This window comes from Heterocephalus glaber, unplaced genomic scaffold (assembly GCF_053883595.1).
Source record: "Heterocephalus glaber isolate CG9 unplaced genomic scaffold, H.glaber_assembly_v1.0 deba00001610, whole genome shotgun sequence".
NCBI classification, from domain to species: Eukaryota; Metazoa; Chordata; class Mammalia; order Rodentia; family Bathyergidae; genus Heterocephalus; species Heterocephalus glaber.
Window position 1 is genome coordinate 21,233,104 of NW_028258381.1, and position 14,167 is coordinate 21,247,270.

Sequence of the window (14,167 nt, forward strand, 5' to 3'; positions counted from 1 at the left end):
AAGCGCAAGGTCCTGAGTTCGATCCCCGGTACCAAAAAACAAACAAACAAACAAATTTGAGTCCCACCGTGGCAACTTACTGAGACCCTGTCTCAAAATGTGCCAAGGATGTAGCTCAGCTCCCAGTACCACAAAGAAAAACAAAAAACTGCCAGGGGCTGGGGTGGTGAGACTAACAGGTATAGTTTCTTTTGGGGGGTGATGAGAACTTTCTGGAACCAATAACCACTGTAAATAAAATGGTGAACTTCAGGGTGCAAGGACACCTTAACCAAGAACACTAATAAATAAATAAACGACTGCTCGACTGTCTTCCCAAACTGGCTGGATCATTTTACACTGCGGCCAGCGGGCATGAGCAATGCAGCTCAGGCACCTCTTTTGTTTTTTTCTGGAACTGGAGATAGAATCTGGGGGTGCTATACCGCTGAGCTACACCCCAGCCCTTCCTATTTTTTATTTTGAGACAGGGTCTTGGTAAACTGCCAAGGTGGGGCTCAAAACTTCGATTGTCCTGCTTCAGCCTCCCTCAGTGTTGGGATCTCAGGAGTGCACAGCCTTGGCCGGCTCACAGGCAGCTGTGAAAGCAGCTAGGTCTGGTGAGGGGTGTTGGGAGGCTGGAACAGGGCCCGGGCTGAGCAGAGCGAGGGAAGCCTGCTGCCATGGGAGGCCAACAGCCCTGCCCAGAATCCCTGATCTCAGCCTGCTTCCCATTGCTAGTGGGCTCCACATGCCCTCCCTCTACTTGTTCCCAGAAACCAGAAATTTACCCAGCTCTAGGGTAGGAGGCAAAGACTCTTCTTCCCTTTGGGACAGCAGGCCAACTCCCATCTCCTCCAACCACTTGTACCAACGAGACCCAGAGAGGCCAATGACAAGGGTGTGCGTGAAGGCAAAAGCTTTGAGAGGATGAAGATTCTGGCCTCTTCCTCTCCATCTGGTCCATGGATGTGATGACTGGAGGGGATGTAGCCATTTTGTGACCGTGAAGACAAAACCCAACACACTAAATCAAAACCACAACAAGCACTTCATTTCTACTGGGATGGCAAAATGAAGAAGATAGATATAACAAGCATTAGTGAGGACACCGACAAATCAGAACTCTATCTATTCTGCTGCTGGAGATATAAAATAGTCCATCTGCTATGCACTACAGACTGGAAGTTCCTCAAAAGGTCAAACCTACTTACGTAACTCGGCATTTTCATCTCTAGGTATTTACCTCAGAGTACAGTACTTACATTAGCTCACAGCTGGGCAAATCAACTAAGGCAGAGCCTGCTTTATAGGAAAGTACTGAACTCTGCATGAGAGAGTAAAAAACAGTGAGGACCGGGGATGTAGCTCAGCGGTACCACGCCTGCCTTGCAAGCAAGCGCAAGGTCCTGAGTTCGATCCCCAACACTGCAAAAAAAACCAGACAGTGAAATATCAGCGTCCCTACACTTTTACACCACCAAGGCCAAAAATTCCAGACCATGGCCAGTCAGGAGCCATCTGTATATGAAAAAACACTGAATTATATACTTTACAGAAATTATCTTCACTGGGTATGGTAGTGCACACCCTTATAATCCCAGTGTTTTGGGAGGCTGAGGCAGGAGGATCACAAGTTCAAACCCAACCTGGGCAATTCAGCAACACCCTGTCTCAAAACAAAAACAAAAAGGGCTGGGATGCAGCTCAGTGGGAAGGTCCAGGGTGCAATCCCCAGTGCTGCAAAAGAAGTAATAAAATAAATGGAATAACTAAAACTAAAAAGAACACAACAGGGAGGAAGGGACTCCAGTCCCTGAAGCCATGGCTGAGCGAGACGCCCACCTGTCGCTCCTGGCTTTGTCTCACAAGGTACAGGCTGACCCCTCTGCTTCCGCCTGTCCTCCTTGTCCTGCCACCCAGGGCCAAGCTCACCCGCAAGGCACAGGGATCATGCCCTTCGCCAGCATCAGGACGGGGCTGACAAGGCCTCAAGACTGGGAGCCTTGGCCCAACGCCAAACTTCCCAGCACAGCCACTGCGTGGCCTCTGGGGTGGCACATATTTGTGCACACACAAACACACACAGGACTCTGAGGTACACACAACACATGTGCACACGCTCAGCCACATGTGCACACGCTCAGCGACACGTGTGTCTAAACAGAAGGGAACCCCAAACTGAGCTGGGCTTGAGGACACAGTGCTCCCCAGGCACCAGGGACTGCTGGGTGGAGGAGGCTCCCCCACCCCCAAACACCCCACCCAGCCTGCTTCTGGCTCCCTGCACTTCCTCCACAGTCCACCCTGGCCCCAGCTGCTGGAAGCTGACAGCTGTTGCTGTGGGTGCAGGTGACAGACTAGCCCAGGGCACTGAGCACACAGTCTAGGATGCTGTGGCCACTGGGGCCAGGAGCCTGGGGCCAGGGGGCAGGCTTGGATTAACACCAGAAATGCCAGCCCCACCTGCAGGCGCATCAGCCCAGTGAGGTGGCCAAGCGGTACATGAAAACAGGCCTAAACAAAAGCAGCTGGGAGCTTGCTGTGGTAACACATACTTGTGATCCCAGCATTCTGGGAGGCTGAGGCAGGAGGGTCGAAAGTTTAAATTGAGACTGGACAACTTAGTGCAACCCTGTCTCAAAATAAAAAGGGCTGACACCGGGCATGGTGGCACACACCTGTAATTCCAGCACTTGGGAGGCTGAAGCAGGAGCATCGGCTCAAGTTCAAGGCCAGCCTGAACTACACAGTGAGACCCAGTCTCAATAAATAAACAAATAAATAAACTGGGCTGGGGATGTAGCTCAGTGTGAAGGCCCTGCGTTCAGTCCCAGCTATGGCAGAAAGAAAAGAAAAAAGAGAAGAGGAGAAGGCATGAACTCGGGGGAGGGAGGAGAAAGAAAGAGCACACCTGCCCCAGGCCCCTCCCGGGCAGGCCCAGACACGGCTGATCCCAGCCGGCGTTGAGGAGCTGGGTGCAGACAGGCAGAGGGGCCCAGCAGTTCCACTGAGGCACGGCCGCTCCCGTGTGCGCGGGCACAGAGCGGGTACTGAGCTTTTCAGTTTCTCTCTGCGCGTAAGGAGGGGTCTCACAACTTGAGAAAATGCCCTCCGCGGGGCCTTGCCGGGCAGAAAGCTGCACTGCCCTGCTCCAGCCGGGCTCGGAAATCACCCCGCGGCCACGCGGACGTCCAGGGACTCTGATGGGACTTGAACCCGCGCCTGTCTGGCCTCCGAGGCTCCAGCGGCCGTGGCCAGGGCCTCTGACTCAGGGCAAACAGGGGTACCTCGCCCTGGCCCTCGCCCGGAGGCCGGGGGACGGAGGGCAATAGACCCGGATCAAAGCGAGGCTGTGGTTTCCCACCTGCCAGGCCCCGCCCCTCGAGAAGCCCCGCCCCTCGCTGGCCTCAGCGCTGGAAGCCGCCACACCTGAAAAACCAGCTCCCGGATAAACAGGAGACACAGGCGCCCAGTCCCAGGCCCGAGCCCCTCTGGGGCTGCCAGGACCACCCTGGAGCCGGGTGGGTGGGCAGAGGGGTCTTGCCTGACTGCCGGCCGCACAGTGCCACCCAGGAGCACCCAGGGCCCTCCCTGAGCACCGGGCAGAAGGTCGGAGCCTCTGAAGGCTTCAGGAGACAAAAGGGCGGGAGGGGATGGTGGGGCGCAGGGATGAGTGCTGGGGTCTGCAGGGCCCCGCAGGGCCCCTCACAAAAAAGTTAAAACCATCCAAATCAAACGGGCTGGGGCGCAGCTCGGTGGCAGAGAGCTTGTCTGACATGCTTGAAGTCCTGGGTTCCACCCCCAGCAAACGCACAGAAATCCCTGAATCTTAGCTGGGTGCGGCCCATGCCTCCAATCCCCGCACTCTGGGAGGCTGAGGCAGGATGATGGCAAGTGTGGGCCCATCCTGGTCAACTTCGTGATTCAGCAAGACCCTGTCTCAAAATATAAAAACTGAAATAGGGCCGAGTGTGTATCTCAGTCCAAAGGCCATGGGTTCAGCCCGGCAAGAAATGACAATAATAAAAAGATGAACAACTGGGGCTTGGGGTGCCGCTCAGTGGTCATGTCCTTGCCTAGCATGCAGCAGGCCCCAGTACCCCCAAATCAAAAAAACTTAAAATGAGCAAACTGACCCCTGGAGATGTTAAGACTCGCCAGGGGGACACGGCCTGTTCCACCTGACCCTCAATCCTGCTCCAGACTCCAGCAGTGACCCCGCCACCCTCCTTCCCAGAAGAAAGACAGGATTTCTACCCCGAGCAGCACATGTGGAGGACAGAGTGGCTGGGGCGGGGTCGGGGGTCCCTGAGCTGGGCGAGGGGCCCCAGGCACTGCCGGCCTCCTGCTGTCCCGGCCCTGGGCGGCCCTGCTCCGGTGCCCACCTGGGCTGCGGGGGAGTGGGGACCACAGGGCCCTGAGGGTGGTGGCAGGAAGGTGTAATTTCATCTCTGGGCTCACCATTTGAGTTACCAGAAACGCAGGATGAAATTTGAGCTCTGGGGACAAAAGTGCACAGCTCTCTGGGCTCAGGGTCAGTGCAGGGAGAGGGCAGGGATGGGGTGCAGGCGCAGGCCCCCCACTACCTGGAAGGGTGCTAGGTGGTGTGGGGCCTGGTATGTGGCTGGCCAGTTGGTCTGCCACCAGGAGGAACCTGTTCTGACACACCCAGCCCCTCCATGAGGACAAACACGCAGTGATGGAACCAGGCTTCGAGGCCACACTCGGTGTGAACCCATTTCTGGGACTCTGGAAACTCGAACTCAAGACAGCACAGATCAGCAGCCAAGGGAAGGGACTGCTGCCAAGGGGCTTGAGGAGACTCTGGGGACAGAGAGACTTTCTCTGTCCTGATGGCAGGCAGGGCCCTGGGAGTGTACGGTGGGCAAAGTCCTCTAACGGCACAGAGGACAGGGGCGTTTCACTGGCTGTGTCCTCAGCCCTGCACGACAAACACAGCCAGGGCTGACCTGGGGCTGATGAAGGCACCTGGGAGACCCCTCGGGCCAGTCCAGAGTCCCTCACTGGCCTGGGGAGTGATGGACAGATGCAGACTCCGACAGCTGGAAAGTCCCCTGCAGCACTGCAGAGTGCAGTCGACCCCAGTAACCACCATGCGGGGGTTTGCAAAGCCCCAGCAAAATATGCTGAAATTTAATCCCCACTGCGAGGTATTAAGGGGGACCTCAAAGATGGCATGAGGATTAGATGGGATCACCAGGGTGCACCCACACTGGCACCAGTGGCTTGGAAGAGGGAGAGTGAGCCGGCCATGATGGTCCATGCCTGTAATCTGAGCACTCATGGAGGCTGAGGCAAGAGAATACCAAATTCAAGCCCAGCCTGGATAATTCAGTCACTTAATGAGAACCTGTCTCCAAAAATATATACACACAGGGCCGGGGATTTAACTCAGTGGTTTCGCTGCCTGCTGCGCAATCACAAGGACCCAAGTTCAATCCTTGGTACCAAAAAAACAGAACCAAAAAACCCCCAAAAATATATACACACAAAGGACTGGGGATATGGCTCAGCATGACATCCTGGGTTCAGTCCCCAGTACCGAAAAAAATAAAGAGGAAGAGACCCACCCAGCTTGCTTTATCCCGTCATACAATACCCCGCACCAGCTCTCAACTCCAGACTCCTGCCACATGTGCCCCACAACCTTGAACTTCTAGAACCACGAGCTCAATGAATCTGCATTCTTTCACAATTACTGGGTGGGTCTGCAGGCTTCAGTGACAGCAATGGAAATGGATGTCATCCCCAACCACCCCAGGGGCAGGATCTCCCCACCTGGAAATGGGGGATGTCAGAGAAACTGTCTCCCAGTACTCAAATCTGGCTTTGCAAACCGTGTTTCTGTTTTTGCTTTTGTTTTTTGAAACAAAGTCTTGCTACATAGGCCAGGCTAGGCTCCAACATGCAATCCTCCTGCCTCAGTCTCCCAAATTATAGGATCACAAGCCATGTGCTATGGCGCCTGGCTAGGCTTCAAAAATGTTGATGAAGAATCCTAATTTGGTGGACAAATGAAAGTGTTTCTGGAAACTTCCTGCCTCCTCCCAGCACTGTACGGACCACACAGGCACAGAGGACTCTAGAAACAAGATATCCCCAGGCTGGGGACCCTGTGAGGCCCAGGAGCCATTCTAAAGTCACCTCCCATGTCATTCAAGCTTAACAGCACTAACAGGACACTTGGGCCACAGATGGGAGAAAACACGAACAAAGTTAGGGTGACCACAAGTCAGGCAAGCTTGCTGCAGACTCCCCTGAGCCTTGGGGGGACCCCAACTCCCAAGTCTCCCACTCAGAGGCAGCAGCTGCAGGGCTGCCAGATGACCCCCAGGCCCCAGCCCAGTGTGAGCCCCAGACAGGCAGCTCCCCGCAGAAGTGCACCCCAATGCCGACTCCTCCATCGCCTATCTGAAGCCCAAATTTAACCAGGAGTTCTTATTTTCATTTGCTAAATTTGGCAACCCAGAGCAGGTGGTCCTGAAGGAGGAAGACAGGTGGGCCCGCAAATAGCTCGGGGACAGCCAGGCCCAGCTAGGGGCTGAGAGGAAGGCATCATGAAGGAGAGTTCTGCTCCCCACCAAGGCACCCCAGAGCATCCCAAGTCTAAGCATGGATAAAGTGTGGGACAGGTGTCATCTCCACTGAGAGCCCCACACACAAGAAGCCACGAAGCTAAGTATCCACCAGTCCCGGAGGCCAAGAGGGAAGGGAGCGGAACCCAGGACTGGAAGTTCTGCAGAAGGGAGGCAGACTCAGGGGTATCAGACAGGGAGGGGAGGAATGCTACAGCACTAAGGCTTCCCGGGGAGCTCTGTCCCCCAAACCCACGTTGCCCACGTCTACAGCCAAGGGACATCTGGATTTGGAACCTCCAGAAGAGCCAGGTGTGGTGGCACAGGCCTGTCATCCCTGCACTCGGATGCTCAGGCAGGAGGACTGCAAGTTCTGGCTCAGCCTGAGCAATTCATCAATTTAGTGAGACCCTAAAAATAAAGGGCCAGGGATTTAGCTCAGTGGGAAGGTTCTGGGTTCCATCCTCGGTACTGCAATAACAAAACAAAACAAAACTCCAAAAGAGGGCAAGAAACTCATGGGTCCAGCCTCCCTTGCACTGAGCACTGAGCCTGGCCAGGGAGTGACTCTGCTGCCTTTAGAGTTCGCTCAGGGATGCTGGCCTGGCCCTCCTATGGGAAACCCAACATCTAACCCTGAAGCCTGGATAGCCCCCCCACCAACTGCGGGTCACCTCCCACAGCCTCCGGCCAGGTATGTCCACCTTCCCCACCACCTCTAAGGTCCCCCCAGTTCCCCCGGAGCATCCCTGTCCCTCCTGGGAGCCCGTCTTTCAAATCTGAACCCAGCGTGAGGTGCCCCTCTGCTCCCTGGCATCTGTGAACTTTCCCTGCAGGTCTTGCTCCCCAGAGGCCCCTTGAAGCCTCCATAGGCTCCATCAACCAGGCCGTGTCCCCAGCCACCAGGAAAAGTAGGATGGACATGATGCTGGGAGCAGAGCCTCGGGCATGGGTTTTGGGGAGGCAAAGGCTGGGGTGATGGGGTGGGAGAGAGTGGGGCCCAGGAAGGAGGGAGCAGGGAGCTCAGGGAGAGCAGGGTCTCATTCATTCATTCATTCACCCATTCATTCATTCATTCATTCATTCTGGCACACAGCCATGCAACAGACACTCCCATCCCCGAGGTGAGCGACTGAGAGCCATCAATGTCGGACAGATTGAGGACAGACAGGATGTCTCGGGGACACAGGCGGCCCTCTGATCAGCTTGGGGACATCACGGCCAAGCCGGGGCCTGAAGGTGGAAAGGGAAGAGGTAAATTCTACAACCTCGCCCCCACTGGGCCAGGCCCCCTACCCCAGCAGGGCCATTAAAGGAAGCCCCAGCCCCTGGCAAGAAGGGGCAGGAAGAGCCCTGGAGGGGGTGAAACAGTGAGAACAGCTAGGCTGGGAGGAAGCGAGGCCACTCGGGACAATGCGGCCAAGGTGCAGCCGGGGCCCGGAGAGGAACCCCAGATGGGAGGCGCTGGGAGATGCGGTCTGTGGTTCCAAGGTCACGGTTAGGACATGAATGCCCCAGGCCACTGTCACCCACCAGGTCACCCTGAGACACTCGGCTGTGGTTTCCAACAATGGGTGTCACCAAACTGTGTGCCGGGGTTTCTCTGCCCATGGTAGGAGTAGCTGCCTCTGAGACCCCTGTCATTATGGCTGCCTTTGGGACAACTCCCAAGACTGCCACCGTGTCATGGGCCGGCGGGGGCCCTGCGAGCCTGCCTTAAACGAACAGAGAATTACTTGCTACAAGCACACTGCAAACGAATGCTCCTTCTCTGAGGACTGTCCTCTTAAGTAGGTTAAGTGCGGCCCAGCAAGGCTGTCCCCTGGAGACCCATTTCCCCACCTTTAGCCCTGAGTTCTCTGCTATTTCCAACAAGCAGGCAGAGCACTGCAGAGTCCCAGCCCTCCCTCCACTCCTGTGGCAGGCTCCTCCGGGACCCTCGAGTTGGAACTGCCAATTTCTGGGTCATCCTTGGAGCTGGCTGCTGAATGGGGTGCCCAGAAGCAGATGCTGGGCCTGACATTGCCATCTCAGGGCCAGGCCTGGCCTTGGGTCCGCCCCAGGTCCCTGTGAGGCCAAAGTCAAGCTCACGCCCTCCTGGGCTCCGAACAGGTGATGCCTGGTAGCCACCTGACGGCCCGCTCCCCACCTCTCCCTCCTGCCCTGACTACGGAATGAATAATCGATGCCCAGTGCCCTCTCCCTCTCCCCCTGGGAATGACGCTGCTGAAATAAATGAGCTGCTCCCAGGCCCCTCCCAAGCCCTGAGCCCCAGGGGCCGCATCCCTGGCCACAGGGCAGCTGACCACAGAGGCGGCAGTGAGCACCAGCCAGCCCTCCCCTCTGCTCTGAGCAGTACGAGGCCCCACCAGTGTCCCTTCTGAGAGCTGTGGGGCCTGCCCTCCCTGCCCAGGGGCACCAGGAGCACCCTGTGGGTGCACATGCCACCCTCGTGCCCCCCTGAAAGACCCCACATGCCTGGCTCCCTCAATTCAGCCCTGACGGGGACCCATGAGTCCCTGGCCCAGTCTGGTCCTCAAGGCCAGGTCACCAGGGCAGATGCTAGAGCCCGAGGCCCTCCAGCCCAAGCAGGAGGGCAGAACTCAGCCGCTCTGGGCTCACTGTCCTGGCCCAGACCAGACTCAGTGGTTCCCTCACTGGCTGGTGCCAAGCTGGTGTCCAGCCCTCATCCCAGGGTCGGGGTGGGGTGGGCAGGAAGCACCCCTGGGCCCACCTCTCTGCCCTTCTCAAACTCAGAGACCACCCACGAAGCGGGCTACCCAACTTGCTCCTCGGAACCCTTCACCCCAAGAGCTCCCGAGTGCGCCCCCCACTCCGGGCTCAGCCGCCACCACTCAGGCCAGGCCCCCTCCTGGGGACCTCCTAAGGACCCAGTGTGCGGAGCAGTGTGGGGCTCCAGCTGTGAGTGGGGGGGCGGGCAGCCCGAGGACAGGGCGATGGGGGGGGCGCGCCTTTCCAGCCCCCCTTCCCAGCCTGGCGGGCAATGCACTGACCTCATTCACCAACTGCAGCAGGCTGCGGGCGCCGGCCCGGGGGCGCCCCCCATCTCCGTAAGGACCCGGGGCAGGGAGGAAAAGGGGGTGACAGCTCCCGGCTTCCAGCCCCTCCCGGCAGGTGGGGGACGTCCGTCAGTTCGTGCGTCCGTCCGTCCCCTGCCCCGGCCCCGATTTCTAATCCCGGTCACGTGCCTCCCCCGTGCACCCAAACGCCGGCCCCAGATTCGGGAACACCTTGAGGGGGAGGGGCGGGTGGGGGTGGGGAGCGGGGGGTGGGGGCAAGCAGGGCCGGGCGCCCGCCCCCCACAAAACTTTCTCCTACCTTGGAGGATCCCCAAGCGCTCCTGTCAGCGGCGCCCCGGCCCGGCCCGCGGCCAGGACGCACAGCCTCCTGCCTCTGCCTCCTTAATTAATCCCGAGAATGGGGAAGGCGCGGCGGCGGCGGCGGGAGGAGGCGGGGGCGGGGGCGGGCGTGGGGCGCGGGGAGGGGCGCGGGGCGCCGGCCGGGGGCTGCGGGCTGCGGGGTGCGGGGCCCCCACCCCCGGAGCGGGCTGCGGCGGCGGCGGCGAGGGCGGGGCGCGGGGCGCGGGCGCGAGCGGCGCGCGGGGAGGCTCTTTGTTCTGTAATCCCAGTAAGATTGCCAGCCATTCGCCCCGGCCCTAATCCCAGCCCCGCGCAACACCACCCTCCATTGGCTGCCATTTACATACGGGATTAGCCCGCCCGCCCCGCGCCCCGCGCCCCGGCCTGGGCACTGCCCGACCCCCGGCCCAGCTTCGAGACGGGCGCCCCGGGCCTCCCTGGCGCCAGATTAGAGCACACCCCCCCCGGAAGCCGGGGATGCAGGGGCCGGGGTTGGAGGGTCAAGGTCACCCGGGGGAGGATCCCCAGGCAGGGGACCCCAGAGAGGCCTGGTCTGCTCCACTGGCCACTCGCGCGCGCCCGGCCCGAGTGGCCCACGTCTGCCTCGGGCTTTTGTCTCCCGGGACGCGACATGCCCAAGGACGCAGCAGAGGCACTGTATTTTCTGCCCAGTCCCCTGATCCCCTCACCCGCACACACTTTTACAGCTCCCACTCCACCCCAGCGAGTGGGGGCACACGCCCCTCTTCCTGCCCCAAACCCTACCTCCTAATCCAGCACAAGAAGGCTGATTCTCCCCGGCAGGGCCCGAGTCCTGGGCCGGGCCTGGGCCGGGCTGGGCGCGTGGTGAGGGACACATACCAGCCGCCCCAGCCCCAGGGAGCTCCTGGCCCAGGGAGGGTGATCAGGGTGTGGGGGGCCCAGCTCGACCCACAAGTCTCCCTGCAGCTTCCTGAGTACACCGCAGGCCCTGGAGAGTTAACCTGGGCTCCCCAGGATCCCCAGGGCGTTGGATTCCTTCCTCCGGGCAGCCAGGGGCCCCGTGCTCACAGAGGGTGCTGGGCAGAGGGCCAGGATCCTGGACAAGACCATCTCGAGGCCTCCTCTGTCTACACACCCACTCAGGGCCACAGCACCCCTGCCCCTGCTGGCCTGGTTTGGCCACATGGCTGAGACCAACAGCAGGGGTCCTGGCTGTGTTGAGTTCGAATCCTGGCTCGTCCTCTTCCCACCTGCGTGAACTTGGGAAGTCAGTTTGTCTCTGACCTTCCCCTTCTGCCTTCTCACAGTGACACAGTCACAGTGTGACCTCGGAGGTGGATAATGCTGGCAGCTGCTGGGTGCTGGGCATGCTGCATTGACACTTTCTGCCAGCCAGGCATGGTGGTGCACACCTGTAATCTCAGCACTCGGGGGAGGCTGAGCCAAGAGGAGCCTGCATACGAGCCCAGACAGGGCAGTTTAGCAATTTAGTAAAACCTTATCTCAAAATTAAAATAAAATAAAAGGGCTGGGGATGCAGCTCAGTGCGAAAAGCCCAGGGTTCAATCCCCAGCACTGCAAAATATACAAAACAAAATTTAAAATCTCTGTCCCACGCCTCGCCTGCAGGTCTGGTATTCTGGGTCCCTGGCTCAGAAACACTGGGTCTGTGTCGGCTGCTGCGGTGACTCGCTCTGGGGCCCTCCTGCCCCTGACTGTGGTGTCCTGTTCTATCTGTGCTGGCCCAGGAGGCCAGGGGCCAAGGCACGGCCTGCGTGAGGCCCTCTGGAGGATGCTGGTTCCTGGAAGGGCTGCCTGGGCCCTTGGTGTGCGGGCAGAACTCTGCCGCCCCAGGCCCTCGGGCCTGGAGGCGCGGAGGCCTGGGGAGGCCGCGGCATCAGCGTGTGTGCCCAGCGCTGCCCTCTGCAGGCGGAATCCGGAAGAGCGTAGCTGGGAGCAGGGTGGGGGAGGGTTGCTGCCCTCCCTCCCTCCTCTGAGTTAATCTTGCTTCCCAGAAGCGCCCGACTGTCAGCCGCGCCCCCGCCGCGCGTCCAGGAAGCAGTTGGTACAGCAGGAGCTTTGGCCTAGCCAGGAGCAGGGCCGCACACCTGTAAGTCCCAGCACTCTGGGATACTGAAGCGGGAGGGTTATAAATTCAGCCCACCCTGTGCAGTTTAGCAACTTAGCAGGATCCTGTCTCAAAATAAAAAAGGCCCGGGGATGTAGTTCAGTTCGAAAGCGCTGGGTTCTATCCCCAGTACTTCAAATAATAATAACAATTATTACTATTAATACATTTTTTTTTTTTTGGTACCGGGGATTGAACTTGGGACCTTGTGCTTGCCAGGCAGGCGGCAGAACTACTGAGCTAAATCCCCAGCCCACTATTAATACCTTTTATTTAACCTGATATATCCAAAACATTATCATTTCAACATATAATAAAATTGAGATGTTTCATATTGTTGTGATGTTTCATATTTTTTTCTTGTGCTAGGAAAGCCAGGATTTATTTTACATGTACAGCATATCTCCATCTCTTTATTATTATTATTATTTCATTTATTTTATTTTTTTTTTTCTTGCAGTACCAGGAATTGAACCCAAGGCCTTCACAGTGGGCTGCACCTCCGGCCTTTTAAAATTTTTTTTTCGAAACTGGTGATCAAACTTAGGACTTTGAGGTTCCCAGGCAGGTGCTTTGCCACTGAGCTACATCCCCGGCCCTGGCCTTTTAAAATTTTTATGTTTAGACAGGGTCTCACTAAGTTGTCCAGGCTGATTTAAACTTGTGACTCTCCTGCCTCAGCCTCCCAGAGTGCTGGGACTGCAGGCACACACGTCCATGCCATTTATGGATTCTTAAAGCCACAAGTCCTTTTTTTTTTTTTTTTGAGTGAATTCATGTAGAAATTCAATTCATGCAAGAGATAAGCATGGTGTTCTGAAGAAGCAGGAATGGGTTCGGGAGATGCTTGCTCCAGGCCCTTTCCCCAAAACCCCCTTTGAGAGGCCTCTTAGACCCCCATCTACACTGCAAGTAGTAATAGTACTGATCCTAACATTCATTCAGTGTTTGTTCTAACCCAGGCATGATGCTAAAATCCTGCATGTATTATCTCAGTCCCCAATGAGGGGATTGTTGTTGTCTATCACTATAACTAATTGCCTGAGATAATTAACTTACAAAGAGGAAAGGTTTGTTTTGGTTCAGGATTTTGGAAGTCAGTCTACAATCCAAGGGTCCTGGGGCTTTTGCAGGGACAGATGGGGGAGCAAAGCTGCCAGCCTCAGAGCCAGGAAACAAAGGGGACTAAAGAGGGGATAGAGTCCCACAGTTCCCTTCAAGGGCATGTCCCCAATCACCTGGAGACCTCTCACAGAGCTGGGGATGGTGGTGTACACCTGTACTCCCAGCACTCTGGGAGGCTGAGGCAGGAAGATCAACAAGTTCGAGCCCAGCCTGGGTGATTAGCACCTTCAGAAGACCCTGTCTCAAAATTTAAATGTTTTAAAAGTGCTGGGGATGTAGTGCAGTGTGAAGGCCCTGGGTTTAATCCCCAGTACCACCATCCTCCCCCCAAAATAAACCTGCTACCAGACCCCACCTCTGTTTACTTATTTGCTTATTCACTTACACAGTACTGGGGGTTGAACCCAGGAGCACATGACTGAGCTACATCCTCAGCCCTTTCAGTGGTGTCGCTCCTGCCTAGCAAGCAGAAGGTCCTGAGTTCAATTCCTGCTCCCCCCCACCAAAAAAATTCTTCCTCTTATTTTATTCTGAGACAGGATTTCCCTGACTTGCGAAGGCTGGCCTCAAACTTGTGACCCTCCTGTCCCTATCTCCTGAGTAGCTGTGTGTGCAGGGGCTCAGGATCAAGCTGGCCAGGGCGCACTCAGCAGTAGACCACTTGCTTCGCTTGGACAGACCTGGCTTCCATCCCTGGCACCACGGAAACAAACAAATAACATAGATGCAGATCTAGCAGGGGTGACAGAGTTGGGTCTATTGGGGAAGAAGCGGGCCGGGGGGGGGGGGCTGAGTGCCAGCAGCTTCGGGATCCCAGCACCCCACCCAGCACTGGGGCTGAGGACCAGGGACAAGCAGGGAACCAGCCACTGCCCGTGCCTCCTCCCTGGGTTCCCCTGCAGCCCTCGACTCTGCTGGATACCAACAAGCTTGGTTTTCTAGCAGATACCAGGCAGCTGCTGTCCTAAGTGAAT

General features: G+C 57.4%; 1 protein-coding gene across 11 annotated transcripts in view; it reads right to left on the minus strand.

The window, feature by feature from the left end:
• The window catches only part of Gtf2ird1 (GTF2I repeat domain containing 1), a 71,411-nt gene extending 60,578 nt beyond the window's left edge, over positions 1–10,833 (minus strand). For 7 of the 11 annotated variants that reach the window (XR_015445452.1, XM_087196209.1, XM_013070485.3 and 4 more), the window contains exon 1: positions 9,918–10,054. The gene's annotated coding sequence lies outside the window, so the exon portion shown is untranslated. Of the gene's footprint in view, positions 1–9,592; positions 9,778–9,917; positions 10,055–10,723 lie in introns of those variants that run through there. The other 4 variants (XM_013070483.2, XM_087196207.1, XM_013070482.3 and 1 more) reach the window with 4 other exon arrangements.
• Positions 10,834–14,167: the final 3,334 nt, after the last annotated feature.